Here is a 19,340-nt window from a genome sequence, read left to right on the forward strand (position 1 = left end):
ATGGGTTGGAAATAGTCCAATTTAGATGAGCAAAGACCAGTGAGACAGCTAGGTCACGGGTGGGAGGGGAAATATTCATTCTAATGTTCTTGACTTTGCTGGTGAAAAATTTAGAGAATTCTTCGCACTTAGCAGGGGACCCAAACTAAGCTGGTACTGGGGGCGGGACATATGACAGAGGTAATAGTGCTAAATAGGATCTTGGAATTTTGAGAGTTTTTGGAGATAAGGTCAGAAAAGTATTGTGCTCTCTCCGACTTTACTGTTTCCTGGTATTTGAGAAGATTGTTTCTCAGAATTTCGACGGAAATTTGAAGCTTATCAGATTTCCACCTCCGTTCTGATTTTCTGCACTCCCTTCTTAGGGCTCTGGTGGTGTCATTGAGCCAAGGCTGACCTTTGGGCTTAGGCTTTTTCATTTTAAGAGGAGCAACAGAATCCAGGATGGAAGAGCAAGTGGTGTTAAATAAAGAGATGAGATCCTCAGTGCTGAGATGGGGGGAGAAGCCTCAATAGTGCAGATGTTGGGGGCAGCTATGAGAGCCTCGGAGAACTTATTGGCAGTCAGTGCATTTATGTAGCGGGAGTAGCGAACAGGGAGATGAGATAAAGGCAGAGATGCATCAAAAGTAATAGCGCTGTGATCTGATAGACAAGCCTCAGTAGTTTCAATATTGTAGATTGGGAACCCGGACGATAACACTCGGTCGAGTATGGACTGCACTTTAGTGTGTTCCTAAGCTGGGGACGACCTACACCTCAAATAAGTCAACTCGGGGCTGGGCAACGAATAAAGACGAAGACAGAACAAATAAATAATGACAGGAAATGCTCGAAATACTCAGCCGGTCGGGCAGCATCTTGTGGAGAAAGAAACAGTTCATGTTTCAAGGCCGTATAGAAACGGGCCCTTTGGCCCAACTTTGACCATGCTGACCCAGATGCCTCCTCTACGCTGATTCTATTTGCCCACATTTGGCCCATAGCCCTCTGACCTTTCTTATCCATGTTCAAATGTCTTCTGAAAAATGCTTTTTCAGATCAATGACCGTTGATCAGAACTGGATGCAGTCAGATGATGTGGCCAGTTCTGATACAAACTGGAAAGGCTGGTTATCTGAAATTGTCCATATTAATGATGACCTCAAGGACTGCACCACACTCAGACATGGTGCTGTTCCAAAAGATTTTGTCTGCTTCATTGGAACAATTTGAACGGTTTCACAGTGGGGCAGCGGTAGAGTTGCTGCCTCGCAATGCCAGAGACCCGGGTTCTATCTTGACTATGGGTTTGTCTGTGACCTCTGTGGGGTTTTTTTCCGGGATCTTTCGTTTTCTCCCGCTACTTCAAAGACGTACATGTTTGTTGGTTAATTGGCTGGGTATAAATGTAAACTGTCCCTAGTGTGTGTAGGATAGTTAATGGGCAGGGATTGCAGGTCGGTGCGGATTCGATGGGCTCTCTAAACTAAACTGAACAATGTGGACAACATGCAACAGCCTAAAAAATCGGCCATCCAGCAGCAAACTCCCAAGTGCACCAGATTTATGAGTATTACTGGACTCTGACAACCAGAGTGGATCCTTTGGCATTTCTGGAGGATTCCTGAGTATCTGAAGTTCTTCCCAGGTCAGAACATTTGTGCGGCTTCTCTCCGGTGTGGGTTCGCTGGTGTTGGTGGAGGTGCCTTGCCCATGTGAAACTCTTCCCCCATTCTGCACATTCATGCCGTCTCTCATTTGTCCATGTTTGAGTATCACCTGATTTTCCAATTCCACTCTTTCCGTCAGATGGTGTGAAAGGACGCTGCTCAAGTTTACATTGTGGATCTGTGTTCACTCTGGAGGAACAGGGTTGTCCAGCTGACGTTAGTCTAGAGGGTTCAGGGTGCCTTCGTAAGTGCCTTGTAAGGAACTCTGCCGTGGTAAATGCAACAGTGCAGTGACGGCAGGAATGACAGTCTCTTTGGGTCACTCCTGACTTGCCGCAACAATAAAAGGGTTGATTTATCAATCACCGAGTTGATGAACCCAGTACGATAACCAGACTGCATCACAACAGCCCCGATCCCAGCGATCCCGCACAGTCAGAATATCCCAGTGGCGGCACTTTATCCCAGTCGGTAGATGCAGTCTAGAGAGGGTCGGACATGCGGCAGCGATACCCGTCCCTGGTCCCCAATTCACACAGGGAGTGGGAAACCATGGACCCATCCCTTATACCCCAGACTTCTCCACACAAAGTATCATCATAAAGAGGGAAATACAGCAAGTGCCAATATTAATACTGTTGGAAAACAAATAGTTACGCAAAGTAATTCAAAGGGAAAGAACTGAAATAATATAAAATGAAATAATATAAAGGAAATAATAACACTGAAAATTGGTGACCTTTTTCTGTGTTTCTGTTCAACACAGGCTCTCAGATGAACAGTGTAAGCTGCTGAATTTTTAAAGACATGCCCCGCACACGGAGCACGTTTCAAGGCAGGTGTCAGCTTTCTGCTGACGGAGATAAGGAATGCTCTTCCCACAGTGAGAACATTTGTACGGCCTCTCTCCGGTGTTGGTCCAGTGCTGTTGGTGGAGGGTCCCTGCCCCTGCGAAGCTCTTCCCACAATCTGCACATTCATGCAGTCTGTGAAACTCTTCCTACAGCGTCTATCCCGTGTAGGTCCTCTGGTGTTGATGGAGGGAGCTGGACTCTGAAACCTTTCTTGCACACTGCATTTGCACTGCCTTTCTCCGGTGTGGGTCCACTGGTGTAGGTGGAGGGTCCCAGCTCGTGTGAAACTCTTCCCGCAGCCTGAACATTTACACGGCCTCTAGTTGTGGATCTGCTGATGTCACTGGAGATGATCTATTCGTGTAAAACTCTTCGTATAATCTGAACATTTACATTCAATCTGCCTCTCTCCGATGTGGATTTGTCGATGTTACTGGAAGGTCCCTGCCTGTGTGAAACTCTTCCCACAGTGTGAACATTCACAAGGCCTCTCTGTGGTGTGGGTCCACTGGTATTGCTGGAGGTGATCTATCCGTGTAAAATTCTTCCCAATCTGTGCATTTAAACGGCCTCTCGCGAGTGTGCAGCCACTGAAGGTACCTGTTCACTGAAACATTTCCCATGGTCGGCTTTTTTATGGCTCCTCCTGTGTGGATCCACTGCTGTCATTGGAGGTCCCTGCTCAGTGAAACGTTGCCCAGTCTGTGCATTTATGTGGCCAGTATGGATCCGCTGGTTTTAATGGAGGACCGCTGAGTATGTGAAGCTCTTCCCACAGTCAGAACATTTGTACGGCTTCTGTTGATGAACACAGTGCGATAACCAGACTGCATCACAACAGCAGCGATCCCACACAGTCAGAATATACCTGGTAGGGCAGTTTATCGCAGTCGGTCGATGCAGTCTGGAGAGGGTCGGACATACGACAATGATACCCATCCCTGGTCCCCAATTCTCGCAGGGAATGGGAAACCATGGACCCATCCCTTATACTCCAGACTTCTCCACATAAAGTATCACCATAGAGAGGGAAATACAACAAGTCCCAATATTAATACTGTTGGAAAACAAATAATTGCTCAAATAATTCCAACGGGAAAGAACTGAAATAATATAAAATGAAATAATATAAAGGAAATATTAACACTGAAAATTGGTGACCTTTCTCTGTGTTACTGTTTAACACAGGTGAACAGTGAAAGCTGCGGTGTCCTTAAAGACATTCCTGCACATGGGGCACGTTTCAAGGCAGGTGTGAGCTTTCTGCTGACGGAGATAAGAAAATCTCTTCCCACAGTCAGAACATTTGTACGGTCTCTCTCCAATGTCGGTGGAGGTGACCTGCGTGTGTGAAACACTTCCCACATTCTGCACATTCGTGCCGTCTCCTTTATTCGTCCTTGGATATCACCAGATTTCCCAATTCCATTCCTTCCATTAGATGGTGTGAACAGACTCTGCCCACATTTACATTGTGAATCTGGGTTTCCTCTGGAGGAAGAAGGTTGTCCAGCTGGCGTTGGTCTGGAGGGTTCAGGATGCCTTCTTAAGTGCCATATAAGGAACTCACAAAATTCATTTTAACATGAACATCCACCACAGTGACTCCTCCACATTCCTCACTGTGATGGAAGGTGAAAAAAAGTTCAATCTCTTCCCATCTTTGTCCTCGCGCGGTCGGGGGCCTCACGCCTTACGTTGACGGGACAATCTTGACTCCCGTAGCCGGTGGTCGGGGCGATCAAGCTCCTGCATCGGGGGAGGGATCTCGGTTCCCCTGCGCCGAGCAATCGACTCTGGGTCGGGGCTAGTAGAAGTATTTCAGAATATAATACTACCATGATGCAGATGCTGTACAGAAGATGTTGACAAAAATACTTTTTCCAAAGTTACACTTCTGAGGAAGCATTCAAAATGTGAGGGATTAACTAGCCAATTTGTAAAGAATCCCTTCATGATGTTTGTATTGGGTCACCATGAATATGTTGGGGTAAGATGGCGCCGTTTAGTTCAAAACACTTTCATATCCTTGATAATGCCTGAATGTACACAGCAAAGAGCCTTGCCTAAATTGGACATGAACCACACTCTCCTCAAATCTCTGTATTTTACAAATAATCAAGGTCGGATTCCAATGTATGACAAAATTCCAGAAATCAACGACAATTGTTACGAAAAGTAATTGTGATTCATTTTTAAAGAAAAGTCAGTCCATGAGCGAACACGTCTGTGCTTTTGAACCAAAGGCTGCATTGTTCCACCATTGCCCTGGCTACCAATGCACCGTGCCATCACTAAAATGCTCCTAATGAAATATGGTTGCTCTGAAGAAGTAGATTGGTTACTTTGGACATACAAAGGTAATCCTCATCGTGGAGCTCCCGTTCTTCTGTGTAAATTATCCTCTCCTTATTTCTTAAATTATAACTTCTCTTTTCTGCCTCTTTAGTCGTTTCCACGCTTGTAGATCCCAAAGTCTTTCTGGTGGAGACTGTTGTACTTCGTGGTCTGTTATACCTTTGTTATGACCCTGGACTGACCACAAGTACACGTGCTTAAAAGGTTTAAAGGCTGGAGCTTAAATCCAGGCTGTTTATTCCATGGCCACCTGGAACCAGAGTGACCACCAAATCACCTCATTCTCTTATGTACACGTTACTACACAGGCAAACAAAGTAGTCCTTGTGATACAACAAAGTAGTCCTTACAATATCACAACAGAGACAACTATGTACTTTGGACATACAATGGTATTTGTCATAATTTGTTTTAAAAAATCACTTCATGATATGTGTAATGGGTCGCTATAAAGATGCTGCTGTTTAATTCAAAACACCTGCCGAATTCAGCTGCGTGGATATTTCTAAACTTCAGGAGAGTAATCCTGACCAGAGAGTATAATTATGATTTGATAATAACCAGCATGATGGAATGTGGAGAGCATGTTTAATGGTAACAGTGCTGTGGTGCATGGAGTTATCTCCAAGAAAAGCGTTTTGAAGGATAAATGTAACAGTCTATTATGTGAATTAATGATGCATTTATAACATGGCAGATGAATTAAGACCATGCAAAGAGACAAGAAATTTAATAAAGCATACAATACCGAAAAGTGATTTCATGGTTTGTATCTAAACTGAACTTTATCAAATGCAAGACAAGGTTGAGTTGGCCCTAATAATATAATTTTCCATGTGAGCAATTGTGATGAACAATTTTAGCTCAGGAAATCATTTTGTGGAATATGAGAGAAGGTAAATCTCAGAAACCATGTTGAAATGACAGGAATGTACATTGAGCTGATGAGTGGTGACGTGAAATCAGAAACTTGAGATTTATCTGAAGTCATTTACTGATATATATAAGACCAGATTGCTTAGATTTGGAAATTAGATGAAACATTATTACAGGTAAACAAAAGTAACTATTTAAAGGCAATGATCAATCCAAGATAATACCTTAGAGCAAGGCACCTGCAATGTTTTCAATAATACTGCTGATTAGAAGGTAAATGGTAAAACAATACACAAGATGTCCACAAAATTACATAACAGGAAAAGATAAAAGACAAGAGGTTGAAAAGAGAATAAAATCTCATTGTTCTTTCCCACAATGTACCACACCAGTTTGATGAATATTTTCTGTAATGTAAGTTAGTTACACTGTTCATAGTCCTATATTAATAATACACAAAGCAATACTCTCTTACTTTCACGTCCTTTACAAATTGGACATGAACCACACTCTCTTTAATCATTCACTGTCAGTTTACCAGGAAAAATATCAGATTCCAATGTATAACAAAAGTTCAGAAGATAAAATCAAACGTTAAGTTAAGTAATTGTGATTAATGTTAAAAGAGAAATTAGTCCATGAGCGAACACAAGTATGCTCTCTTGAACCATTCCTGTCATTGTTCTACCATTGCCCTGCATACCAATCCACCGTGCCATCACTACAATACTCTGAGAAGGAGCAGCATCATCTTCCCCATTCCCAGGCCCCCAAGAGGACATTTATCACAATCACAATTATACCTTATTAGCCAAGTATGTTTTGCAACATACGAGGAATTTAATTTGCCATACAGACATAACAATAAAAAGCAACGGGCCACACAAAATACATTTTAACCTGAACATCCACCACAGTGACTGCTCCGCATTCTTCACTGTGATGGAAGGCGAAAAAAAGTTAAATCTCTCCCTCCTTTGTTCTCCAGGGGTCAGGAGTCTCTAACCTTCCGTTGATGGGTTGATCTTGACTCCCGTAGCCGTTGGCGGGCGTTCCTTGTCGGGGTGGTCGAGCTCCAGCTTGGGGGGGGGGGGGGAGGGGGATCTCAACACCCCCACGCCGGGCGATCTACCCTGGGTCGGGGCTTGTCGAATGTCGTGCAGCTTGGAGCTCCCGAATTTGTCTCAACCCTAGACCGCAAGCTCCTGATGTTAAAGTCTGCATCTGTGGGATGCCCTGCCTCGGAAGGATCTGTGGAATGCCCTGCCTCAGAAGGCAGTGTAGGCCAATTCTCTGAATGCATTCAAGGGAGAGCTGGATAGAGCTCTTAAGGATAGCAGAGTCAGGGGGTATGGGAAGGCAGGAACGGGGTACTGATTGAGAATGATCAGCCATGATCACATTGAATGGTGGTGCTGGCTCGAAGGGCTGAATGGCCTACTCCTGCACCTATTGTCTACTGCGGTTGGAGCTTCGATCCCAGGCAAGGAATCGGCTCCGATGGCAAGTCCACGGTGGGGCTCAAAGTCAGTCCCAGGCAAGGCCTCCAGCTCCACGATGTTGGGCCGCAGAGCGACTGGAGATACGATCCGGAAAACAATCGGATCTCCGGCAAGGTAAGAGATTGTCCCACTGCATTCCACCAGCAGTTTATGCTTCGAAGTTTTACACGTTCATAAGTTCTAGGAGCAGAATTAGGCCATTCGGCTCATCGCGTTTATGCCGAAATTCAATCATGGCTGATCTACTTCTCCCTCTCAACCCCATTCTCCTGCCTTCTCCCCACAATCCCTGACACTCGCACTAATTACAAATCTGTCAATCTCCACCTTAAGAATATCCATTGACTTGGCCTCCACAGCCGTCTGTGGCAATGAATTCCACAGATTCACCACCCTCTGACAAGAAATTCCTCCTCATCTCCTTCCTAAAGGTGCATTTTTTAATTCTGAAGTGATCGCCTCTGGTCCGAGACTCTCCCACTAGTGAAAACATCTTCTCCACATTCACTCTTTCACTATTCTGTATGTTTCAAAGAGGTCCTCACTTATCCTTCTAAACTCCAGCGAGTACAGGCTCAGTGCCATCAAACGCCCATCTTATGTTAACCTACTCATTCCTCGGATCATTCTCGTAAGATCTCCTCAGGACTCTCTTCAACACCAGCACATTCTTCCTCACATATGGTGCCCACAACTGCTCACAATGCTCCAAATGCGGCCTCACCAGCACCTTATAGAGCCTCAGCATTACATCCCTGTTTTTGTATTCTAGCCCTCTTGAAATAAATGTTTGCATTGTATGTGCCTTCCTTACTAACGATTCGACTTGCAAATTTACTTTTTGGGAATCCTATACCAGCACACCCAAGTCCCTTTGCACCTCCGATTTCTGAATTCTCTCCCCATTTAGAAAATAGTCTATGCCTTTATTCCTACGACCAAAATGCATGAGTCCAGACTTTGTTAGGCTGTGTTCCATCTGCTTGCTGCAGATTCCAGCTTTTTTAGTTTTTTAGTTTAGAGATACGGCGCAGACACAGGCCCTTCGGCCCACCGAGTCCACACCGACCAGCGATCCCCACACATTAGCACAACCCTACACACACTACAGACACATTTACATTTCTACCAAGGCAATTAACTTACAAACCTACACGTCATTGGAGTGCGGAGGAAACCGAAGATCTCGGAGAAAACCTAGGCAGGCCATGGGGGAACGTACGAACTGTGTGTAGACAAGCAGACAAGCCTTCCATGATTTGATACTTTACAATGAAGACTTATCATTCTAATCTCCAGCGAGTACAGGCCCAGTGCCGTCAAAAGCTCATCGTAAGTTATCCCACTCATTCTTGTAAACCTCCTCTGGACCTTCTCCAGAGCCAGCACATCCATCCTCATATACGGTGCCCAAAATTCCTCACAATACTCCAAATGCGGCCTGACCAGCTCCTTATGGAAGATGCGACCCCTGACCCAAAACATACGAGGAATTTAATTTGCCATACAAACATAACAATAAAAAGCAACGGGCCACACAAAATACATTTTAACCTGAACATCCACCACAGTGACTGCTCCGCATTCTTCGCTGGTCAGGAGTCAGGGGTCAGGAGTCTCTAACCTTCCGTCGATGGGATGATCTTGACTCCCGTTGCCGTTGGCGGGCCTTCCTTGTCGGGGTGATCGAGCTCCAGCATGGGGGGGGATCTCAACACCCCACGCCCGGCGATCTACCCTGGGTCGGGGCTTGTCGAATATCGTGCAGCTTGGAGCTCCCGAATTTGTCTCAACCCAAGACCGCGAGCTCCTGATGTTAAAGTCCGCATCTGTGGAATGCCCTGCCTCAGAAGGCAGTGTAGGCCAATTCTCTGAATGCATTCAAGAGAGAGCTGGATAGAGCTCTTAAGGATAGCAGAGTCAGGGGGTATGGGAAGGCAGGAACGGGGTACTGATTGAGAATGCGGCCTCACCAGCACCTTATAGAGCCTCAGCATTACATCCCTGTTTTTGTATTCTAGCCCTCTTGAAATAAATGTTTGCATTGTATGTGCCTTCCTTACTAACGATTCGACTTGCAAATTTACTTTTTGGGAATCCTATACCAGCACACCCAAGTCCCTTTGCACCTCCGATTTCTGAATTCTCTCCCCATTTAGAAAATAGTCTATGCCTTTATTCCTACGACCAAAATGCATGAGTCCAGACTTTGTTAGGCTGTGTTCCATCTGCTTGCTGCAGATTCCAGCTTTTTTAGTTTTTTAGTTTAGAGATACGGCGCAGACACAGGCCCTTCGGCCCACCGAGTGCACACCGACCAGCGATCCCCACACATTAGCACTACCCTACACACACTACAGACACATTTACATTTCTACCAAGGCAATTAACTTACAAACCTACACGTCATTGGAGTGCGGAGTTAACCCACTTATTCTTGTAAACCTCCTCTGGATCTTCTCCAGAGCCAGCACGTCCCTCCTCATATACGGTGCCCAAAATTCCTCACAATACTCCAAATGCGGCCTGACCAGCTCCTTATAGAAGATGCGACCCCTGACCCAAAACGTAGTCTGTCCATTCCACACTGTGCTGTTTTTACCCAATGAATTCCTCCAGCGCGTTTGTTCTTTTTTCACATAACCGCATATTACGTTGCAGCGTGGAGAATAGGCACATATTAGTTACGATATGGAGGAATGTAGATTCAATGTAATGTTATTGGGATACTGGACTACATTTGTGTGGTTTACAACAGGTGCAGAATGCGAGAGAAAAGGTCCATTTTATCTGCCGAGATGAATCCTGAATCCTGAACCTGAACACTGCGTTAAGATGTCCACTAAATGTCATGCATACTGACACACACAAACATGCAAACACACGCACACACAGACACACACACACAGGCGGAGATTGGCATTGAACCTGTGTTTGAAAGACACTGGCTCTAGCCGCTATCACAGTAAGAGAACAGGGACTACAATAATGAGTGGAGGGAAGGGATCTGGTTTGAAGGGCCGAATGGCCACCTCCTGTCCTATTTCTTCATATCCAGCAATAAAATTGTAAATTCTCAATTAACCACGCACTTTAACATGAGACAACTTTAATGAAATAGAATGCATTGTTGCTCTATTCAGACTATTCAACTCAGTGTGCGGCGGTTTATGAAGGCGTGAGTTAATGGCTTTGGGACAGCAGGGATTGTCACATGGTTTGATTCAATGCTGCAGCGGGAGAGTCACCTCCTCACAGCTCCAGAGACTAGGGTTCAAATCCGACCTCCGGCACTGTGTGTGCAAGTGTGGGTGTGCGTGTGTGAGAGAGAGATAGAGAGTGTGTGTGTGCGCATTTGTGTGTGTGTGTGTGTGTGAGAGAGTGTGTGTGTGTGAGCGTGTGTGGATTTGTGTGTGTGTGTGTGTGTATGGATTTGTTTGTATGTTTGTGTGTGTGCGCGCGCGTGTGTGTGTGGATTTGTGTGTGAATTTCCATCGGCTGCTTCGATTCCTTCTCCATCCCCAAACAAGACATGCTGGTGTCGGTGAGGTTATTAGCTGCTGCGAAAGATGGAACAAAGGTGGGGCTGGGGTTCACTCACCTGTTCAAGTGTTAGGTGTATACTTGTGAGGCAATGCAGGGAAGGTATCTGTGCGGTGGCTGATTGGGTGGACAAAGGCCAGAGATGGGAAAAGATACAAACGGCTGTTAGATAACGAGGGGGTGAAATGTAAAGCTAGAGGGAGTGATAGAGGTGAGATGGGGCGGGAGGGGGTAGTGGGTAGTGAGTGATATTGGGAAAAAGAGGGGGATAAATTAGTTGATTAGTACGGATGCCAGGGGTTACGGGGAGAAGGCAGGAGAATGGGGTGGAGAGGGAGATATATCAGCCATGATTGAATGGCGGAGTAAATTTGATGGGCCGAATGGACTAATTCTGCTGCTATAACTTATGAATGTATGAACTCACGTCATAAGGGGAGCTGTTTGGAAATATAATAATACAGTTGCTCTGGGATAGTATCACCAGGAGGGGGTGAATGGCCTGCTGTGATATTGGTGCAGATGAGGGTGTACGTGTAAAGGGTTGAAATTTACCAGTGCACGACCTGGCGGCGCCGCACCTGGGCGCAATTGGTGTACAGAAAGGCGAGGAAAACCAGCAGCACAGATACCAAGGCGATGGCAGTCAAGGCGTACCAGACCAAGCTCATGGCGCTGGTCTCGGCCGCCGCCCTCCTCTCGTTGGGCTCCAGCACCTTCAGGTGGAAAGAACCGGCCAGTTCCTCGGAGACGTAGCACCTGCAGACCCCCTCGTCGGCTTTCTGGACGCCCTTTATGGTGTAGACGCTTCGGCCCGTCACATCGTCCAAGGCGTGAGTGCTACCCCGCCGTCCGGAGAGATCCGCCCGCGAAACGTCGGTGGAATTTCTCCGCCACGACACCGGGGTGTAGACCGACGCACCGGGGCACTTGAAGCTCACGTTGCCGTTGACCAAGTAAGTGTCGATCAGGAGGACGTCGGACAGTTGCAAAGGCACCAATTTCTGACCGGGCACTTCGAGCTTCCTGACTTTGGCGAGGTATGGGGGCGAGGTAACGCAGGGAACGATGCACGGTTCCAGTCCCAGCTCCGGGGGGCGCCCTGGAAGTATCTGCCGCTCGGCCAAAGCCCAGATGCCGCAGGGCACCGGTTTGTGGTCGCTCGGGACTGGCCGGGCGTAACAGAAATCCACTCGACTCCTCTCCGCCGGGACCCCGCACCGGTCGCAGTCTTCCCAGGCGTTCCACACGGTGAACAGCTCCAAGTGCCGGCCTCCTACTTCCAAGAAGCGATTGGGGAGCGAGGAGACGCCGATGGATTTGCCCGAGATGTGGACCTTCTCCGCGTCCTGCATGTCCACCTCTAGTAAGCGAGGGTCCTGTTTCCCGACCTGCAGAGGTAGCCGCCAGAGTCCCTGACCATGGTGGACCTGATGACCAGATGCGGCCAGGATAACATGCAACGGGCCCGGAGATCCAAGAGCGCGTCCGCCTTCAAGGTGTCATCTCCAGTCCCAGCGAGGACCACCGGCTTGGTGTCGGGCTCCGTGGTGTTGTAGTAGACCCAGGCCACGCCGCCAGGGTGGCTCGGCCCGTTGGGGCAGAGCAAAGTGGCCGGGTTCTTGGTGAGGAAGGGGACTTGACATGGCCGGTTGGGGTAACAAGCCACCGAGGTCCCACCCCACGCCTGCCGGGCGCCGGTCAACAGCAACAGGGCGATTGGAAGAGTGGGGGTCCAAACCGACCAGGCGTCCATCCCGCGGCGCCTCATGGAGAGAGGCGTCCCCCGTCTCCACGTCTCATCTCCTGGAGACCGCAGTGACGTGTAGAACGAGTCAACAATGGGGCCGTCGTTCACAATTCCACCCGGTTCGGTCCCGAGCCAGAACGTTGCGTCATCCGATTCTAAAAGAAAAGACTGTGAATGTTCGCCGTTTCTTCTAAAGCCCCGGGGCCACAGTTTAAGATTAAAGGGTCGGCCATTTAAAACGGAGATGTGAACCTGTGGAATTCTCTGCCTCAGAAGGCAGTGGAGGCCAATTCTCTGGATGCTATCAAGAGAGAGTTAAATACAGCTCTTAATGATAGCGGAGTCAAGGGATATGGGGAGAAGGCAGGAACGGGGTACCGATTGGGGATGATCAGCCATGATCACAGTGAATGGCGGTGCTGGCATGTATTGTGTATTGTGTATTCCGGCAGTTCTCACCTTAAATGAGTTGGATTTGAGTTTTGGTTGATTGCCACGTGCAGAGTGAAAAGCTTTTTTTGTTGTGCCATCCAATCAGCGGAAAGACAACACGTGATTAGAATCCAGACCTCCCAACATTTGATTTTACAAAATTCAGAATTTTGATGTCCAAAATTCAGAAATTTGCATCAAAATTCATAATATGGCGCGTAATACAACTTTTCAGCAAAAAATGTATGCACGCCAAATGCGCGTACGCGTTGCGTTACATTCATGTGTGAAAAACAACTACAGTCTGTAGTGCTTGGACCACATGTACAATGTCAGGCCTATCATGAGTATATTCTGCTATTTATAGAAAAGGTTATTCAACAGAAATGCTTTTTACAACACAACGAAAAAATAGTTTTGTTTTCTCTATTTTGCTTTTTCCTTACACAAAATGTATGACAAAGTTATGAAGAAAGAGTTTCATTTAAAAATACACATACCTAATTTCATTGAAGACATACTTGCTCCAGTGGTTTTCAACAGCAAATCACAACAGTCCATGTCCCCCCAACCCCCCACTCCTCCCCACTCCCCCCTCCCCCCCAAATCCCCCCCCACTGCCACTCTACCCCCACTCCCGACTCACCCCGTACTCCCGACTCACCCCGTACTCCCCTCCCCCCTCCTCCCCTCAAAACTTAGAACCTCTTCCTGCGGCCCCTCAAAACTCAGAGTCTCCACACAACTCAGACCCTCCACACAACTCAGACCCTCCTCACAACTCAGACCCTCCTCACAACTCAGACCCTCCTCACAACTCAGACCCTCCTCACAACTCGGACCTTCCTCACAACTCAGACCCTCCTCATAACTCGGATCTTCCTCCCCTCGGTTTCTCACGCCTCAGACCCACTTCTCCTCAGCCTCTCGCGGGTCTGACCCGCCTCCTCTATCCCTCACAACACAGTCCCTCCCTCTCTCCCCCTCCGGCTGAGACCCTCCCCTCTCCCAATCAAAGCCTCATTCCTGCCCCTCAGTCTATCCCGCCCCTCCTCCTTTCCTCTCCATTTACTCTCCTCACTTCCTCTCAGAACTCAACTCAGACCCTCTTCCTCTAAATCCCTCACAACTCAGACCCTCCTCCCCTCGGTCCCTCACAGCTCAGGACGTCGACAACCGCCCGCGCACGCGCTCTCTCTCCCGCGCGCGGAGCCGGGAGCGTCGCCCTCGCGCGGTGACGGTTGGAAGCAGCGGGGCCGCGGTGCGCAGGCGCCGTGTTTCCAACCGGCCGCGGGACCGCTCTGCGCGTGCGCTACTTTTCCAACCGTCACCGCGCGAGGGCGACGCTCCCGGCTCCTCGCTCGGGAGAGAGAGCGCGTGCGCGGGCGGTTGGGGTGTCCGATCGCTGGGCGGCGGATGGAGGAGAGAGGAGGGAGGGAGGGACTGAGCTGTGAGGGACCGAGGGGAGGAGGGGCTGTGTTGTGAGGGGAGGAGGGGCTGAGTTGTGAGGGACCGAGGGGAGGAGGGACTGAGCTGTGAGGGACCGAGGGGAGGAGGGTCTGAGTTGTGAGGAGGATATCGGTCAGGAGGTTCCGAAGGGAAGTGTGGAGAGTCTGAATGGAGAGGAATGGAGGAGGGACTGAGGGGCAGGATGGGACCTGAGAGGGGAAAGGAGGCTTTGAGGGGGAGAGAAAAGAGGACTGTCTCGCAGTATCTGAGCGAAGAGGGCGGAAGGAGAAGGGATGTGGAGGATCTGAGTGCAAGAAGTGTCCGAGGGGCGAGAGGAGGGACATGGAAGAAGCCGAGGGAAAGAGAGGAACATCTGAGGCGGTGGGAATCTAACACTTTCCATCATCATTAAAAGCACAAAGATAAAATAGGAGGAAGGGAGCAGAATTTTGCCTGGGCTGAGATACGAGTGTGTAAAAATGGGCAGGAAACTGATCAGAAACTGAGTCTACATCAGAGCAGTGGGAGACCGTCAAGGAGGAAGTTCATTGGGTTTAGATTGAACATGTTCCAAAACCAAGCAGGAGGCATTCAATGGGAAGCACGATGTATAGTGGGCGAGAGAACACAATGAGGGAAGTTTCTGTTAGACACTGAGATTCCAAAACTACACAAAGCTTGATTGAATGTAGAACATTTTAGAGTGAAATTTGAGAGAAGTTAGGAAAGCACGGTGTTAAAATATATTGGCCGTAACATTAATAGAAAAGTAAAGTACACTGCTGAAAGTCTGAAGGAACGTGGAGAGTACCAGGATGAAATTGGAGGGAAGTGGAGGGAAATTGGAGGGAATTTCAAGTAATACACCGCAAACGCCGTCTCTCTTTCCCCGGCCACGGACCCCTCCCCAGATGTACACATTCCCCCATCATCTCGCACTACACTCATCATACTCGGTTCTCCTCCAGCTCTTAAATAACACCGTGCCACACACTTGCATTGATCTGTCTGGTTTTGTGTTCTGGGAACCGGGCCTGTAAGACAGAGAAAAGTTGAACCTACTGAAAAACAGAGTCCATCTGGCCTGACGTGAGTTGTGTCTCTTGGCTTTACGGATGTATTCCAGGTTCTTGTGATCTGTCCATACCAGAAAAGGCTGCTCGGCCCCCTCCAGCCAGTGCCTCCACTCCCCCAATGCGGCTCTGACCGCCAGCAGTTCTTTGTTTCCGACATCGTAATTCTTTTCTGCTGGGGTCAACTTACGTGACAGGTAGGCGCAGGGATGAATCCGGTTGTCCTTCTCTGGGAAAGTACCGCCCCAATCCCCTCGTTGGAGGCATCCACCTCCACAATGAACTGTCTCTGGGGATCTGGGATGGTCAGAACAGGAGCGTTGGTGAACAATGTTTTGAGGCGCTGGAAGGTGGCTTCGGCCTGAGGATTCCACTGGAACTGGGTCTTGGAAGACGTGAGAGAGTGCAGAGGAGCAGCAACAGCACTGAAGTCTCTAATAAAACGTCTGTAAAAGTTTGCAAATCCAAGAAACTGTTGCACCTTCTTTCTGTTAGTGGGGGTGGGCCAATTGGCCACCGCACTGACCTTATCAGGGTCCATCTGGATGTGGTCGACCGATATAATGTAGCCCAGAAAGGACATTGTGTCTGCGTGGAAGTCGCACTTCTCGGCCTTCACATACAGACGGTTAGCTAGGAGCTTCTGCAACACACACTTGACATGACGCTCATGAGACTGTATGTCTGGAGAGAAGATAAGAATGTCATCAAGGTAGACAAAAACACACTCAGAGAAATTCCCTGAGGACCTCGTTCATAAAAGCTTGGAAGACTGCGGGGGCATTGGTTAACCTGAACGGCATCACCAAATACTCGTAGTGCCCGTTAGGGGTGTTAAACCCAGTTTTCCACTCATCCCCCTCTCTGATTCTCACTAGGTGGTATGCATTCCTTATGTCTAGTTTAGTGAATACTTTGGCTTTGTGCAACAGTTCAAAAGCAGAAGACATCAAAGGAAGTGGGTAACGATTCTTGATCGTAATCTCGTTTAGGGGGCTGTAATCTATGCAGGGACGAAGTGACCCATCTTTCTTGCCCACAAAGAAAAACCCCGCGACTGCTGCCGAGGAGGACGGGCGAATAATGCCCGTCCTCAGGGAGGACTCAATGTACTCATCCATCGCCTTCCTCTCGGGGCCGGATATGGTGTACAGTCGCCCCTTGGGAATAGGGGCCCCCGGCAGCAGGTTGATAGCGCAGTCGAAAGGTCGATGAGGAGGTAGGGTGGTGGCCCTGGACTTGTTGAACACCTCCTTCAGTTCATGGTAACAGGGTGGAACCTTCGACAGATCGGGATAGTCATCATCATCATTAGAAATCTTTATTTCTTCAGATTTAAGAACATTTATTCCCAAAACCGCCCCGATCTTCCCGTAACTCACCCCTTTGTTCACTGGTTCAACAAGACATGTTTGTGTGCACTCAACCCCCTATCGTCTGATCTTACCAGATCGCCAATCAATCTGAAGATTGTGTTTCTGCAGCCAGGGGAAACCAAAGACCAAGGGATGTTGAGCTGAGTCAAACAAGTGAAAAGACATTATCTCCACATGGTTAGCATTGAACATGACTTTGACAGGTTCTGTACGATGAGTTATCTCAAACAACTGACGTCCATCTAAAGCGCTCGCCACAATAGGTTGCAACAAGGGCACAGATTTAACCTTACACGTTCGAGCTAGAGTCCAGTCCATGAGTCTCTCGTCGGCTCCGGAGTCGATCAAAACCCCCCGAGTCACAATTTGCTGATTCAGAGTGAGGGTTACCTGTGTCAGAGGTCGAGGAGGTAAGTCCGAAATGGGGAATTGACTCACCAGTGTCCTCCTTTTCACTGGTGAGCCACCCCTTTTACCGAGCAGTCGGCCAGACGGTGTCCTTGTTGACCGCAGTAAAAGCAGGCTCCGTCCTTCAGGCGGTGCTGTCGCTGCTCCGGAGTCAGCCTGGTTCGTCCTAGCTGCATGGGTTCCTCCAACGGCTGAGAGGGCGCTGTTTTCTCCGGCCAACGATGGACAGGGAACGATGACTTCTTCGGTGTGAAGGAACCGGAGGAGCGCCCCTGGTGATTGGGAGGACGATCAGCAGCCTGGTGTCTTTCATTTTCCTTTATCCTGTTATCGACACGAGTAGCCCAGGTAATTAATGTCTCTAGATCACTGGGTAACTCAAAAGGTGAGTCTGTCCATTATAGCCTCCGACAACCCATTCATGAATGCATCCACTTGTGCAGGCATATTCCACCCACTGTCTGCTGCAAGGGTTCGGAAGTCAATGGCATAGTCTATCACTGGGCGAGTGTTCTGTTTTAGCTGCAGTAAGACTCGGGAAGCTTCCCTAGCAGAGGAAGTGTGATCAAAAATACTGCTAAATGTTCTTTGGAAGAGGTCTAGATCCTGGCATACTATGGAGCCCCGAGACCACTCCGCAGTGGCCCATGCTGCGGCTCGTCCCGTCAAATGGGACACAATAAATGCTACCCTGGCCTGGTCTGAGGGGAAGTGTGCAGGGTTATGCTTGAAGTGGAGATCACATTGTACAAGGAATAATCTACAATTCTCAGAGTCTCCAGATAATTAATGTCTCTAGAATCAGCGTGGGGTTCGCAGGCGTGGCCGGAACAGCAGGCGGATAACCGGCTGGAGGTTCAACGTGAGCCAGTGGAGAAACTGCCGAGGTTGGGTCGAGATGAGCCAGAACCTGATGGAGTTGTACAGCGAGGTGGTTAATCTGGGTCGTCACTGATGACTGGAACTCGCCTTGTCTATCGTTCAGCTCGCGCACCCCGTGACTGGCTGAGCGCAGCTGCTCCTCCTGGTGCTGGATCTTAGTGCCCTGGTTGGCAAGGGCTGATTTCCAAATCTTAGAGTCGGCTGAGTCCATATTATGGCCAGTTCGTTCTGTTAGGTTCTGAGGCACACAGGAACTGGACTCAAACGCACGACTCACACACAAGAATCAATTTGGAGAAAAAAAAGGCGTTCTTTAATTTCAAAATTAAAGAACACTGTGATACAAACCAAAACCCTAAACTTACTTAGCTACAAAAACATTAGTTACAAAAATACTTACTAGGATACTCACTAACTATACTACGCTTGACAAGAACTTGGAAACAATGCGGGTAAGTCGAGAATCAATGACCGAGAGCACATGAATCACAAGACGAACTGGCACAGGACAAAGGGAGGCGTGGACTATATATACATGAGGTAAGGGCACACAGGTGGAAACAATCAAGGCGGGGCTGACAATTACAATGGCAGGAAGTCAAGGGACCTGAAATGAGATAAGAGGTAAGTTTCACCTTAAAACAGGAAGTGAGCACGAGACTTGACACGAGTGATTTTAATTTGACGAACCGCACTAAGGACAAGACGTGGACATGACATGACATGGGAATCTAAACACAGAACATGACACAAGACTAACAGATATGACGGGACATTACAGTTGCAGCCCGTGTTCGAGTCTCTAAAGGGGCTGCTCCCCAAGTTTTGGCTCCATTTTAGTCCTGTGCTCCTGATTTTTGGGCACCCGGTGCAGAGGGGGGGGGGGGGGGGGGTCAGGAGGGACGGTCGGGCCTCCCTGTCGGTCTGCTCCTGGGCCTCGCCAAGATGGCCATTTGCGGGTCCAGGCAGCGGTAGTCGACGGCCGCACCGGGGTCGGCTGCCTGCCCCTCTTCCGGGCCAACGTCCGTGCCCGCGTGTCCCTGGAGAGGGAACACGTGGTGTCCAGGGGCCGCTGGAGGCCTTCCGTGAACGCTGGTTGCCGCGGGACGTCGAGTGTATTATTGATAAATGTATTCATTTGATGTTTGTTTGTTCGTTAACTGCCAATATCGGCAGCCTTTGATC

General features: G+C 48.5%; 1 pseudogene; it reads right to left on the reverse strand.

Moving 5' to 3' along the window:
• Positions 1–11,336: 11,336 nt before the first annotated feature.
• LOC144612088 (protein FAM187B-like) lies at positions 11,337–12,541 on the reverse strand (annotated as a pseudogene).
• Between the last annotated feature and the right edge of the window lie 6,799 nt (positions 12,542–19,340).

This window comes from Rhinoraja longicauda, chromosome 43, assembly GCF_053455715.1.
Source record: "Rhinoraja longicauda isolate Sanriku21f chromosome 43, sRhiLon1.1, whole genome shotgun sequence".
NCBI lineage: Eukaryota > Metazoa > Chordata > Chondrichthyes > Rajiformes > Arhynchobatidae > Rhinoraja > Rhinoraja longicauda.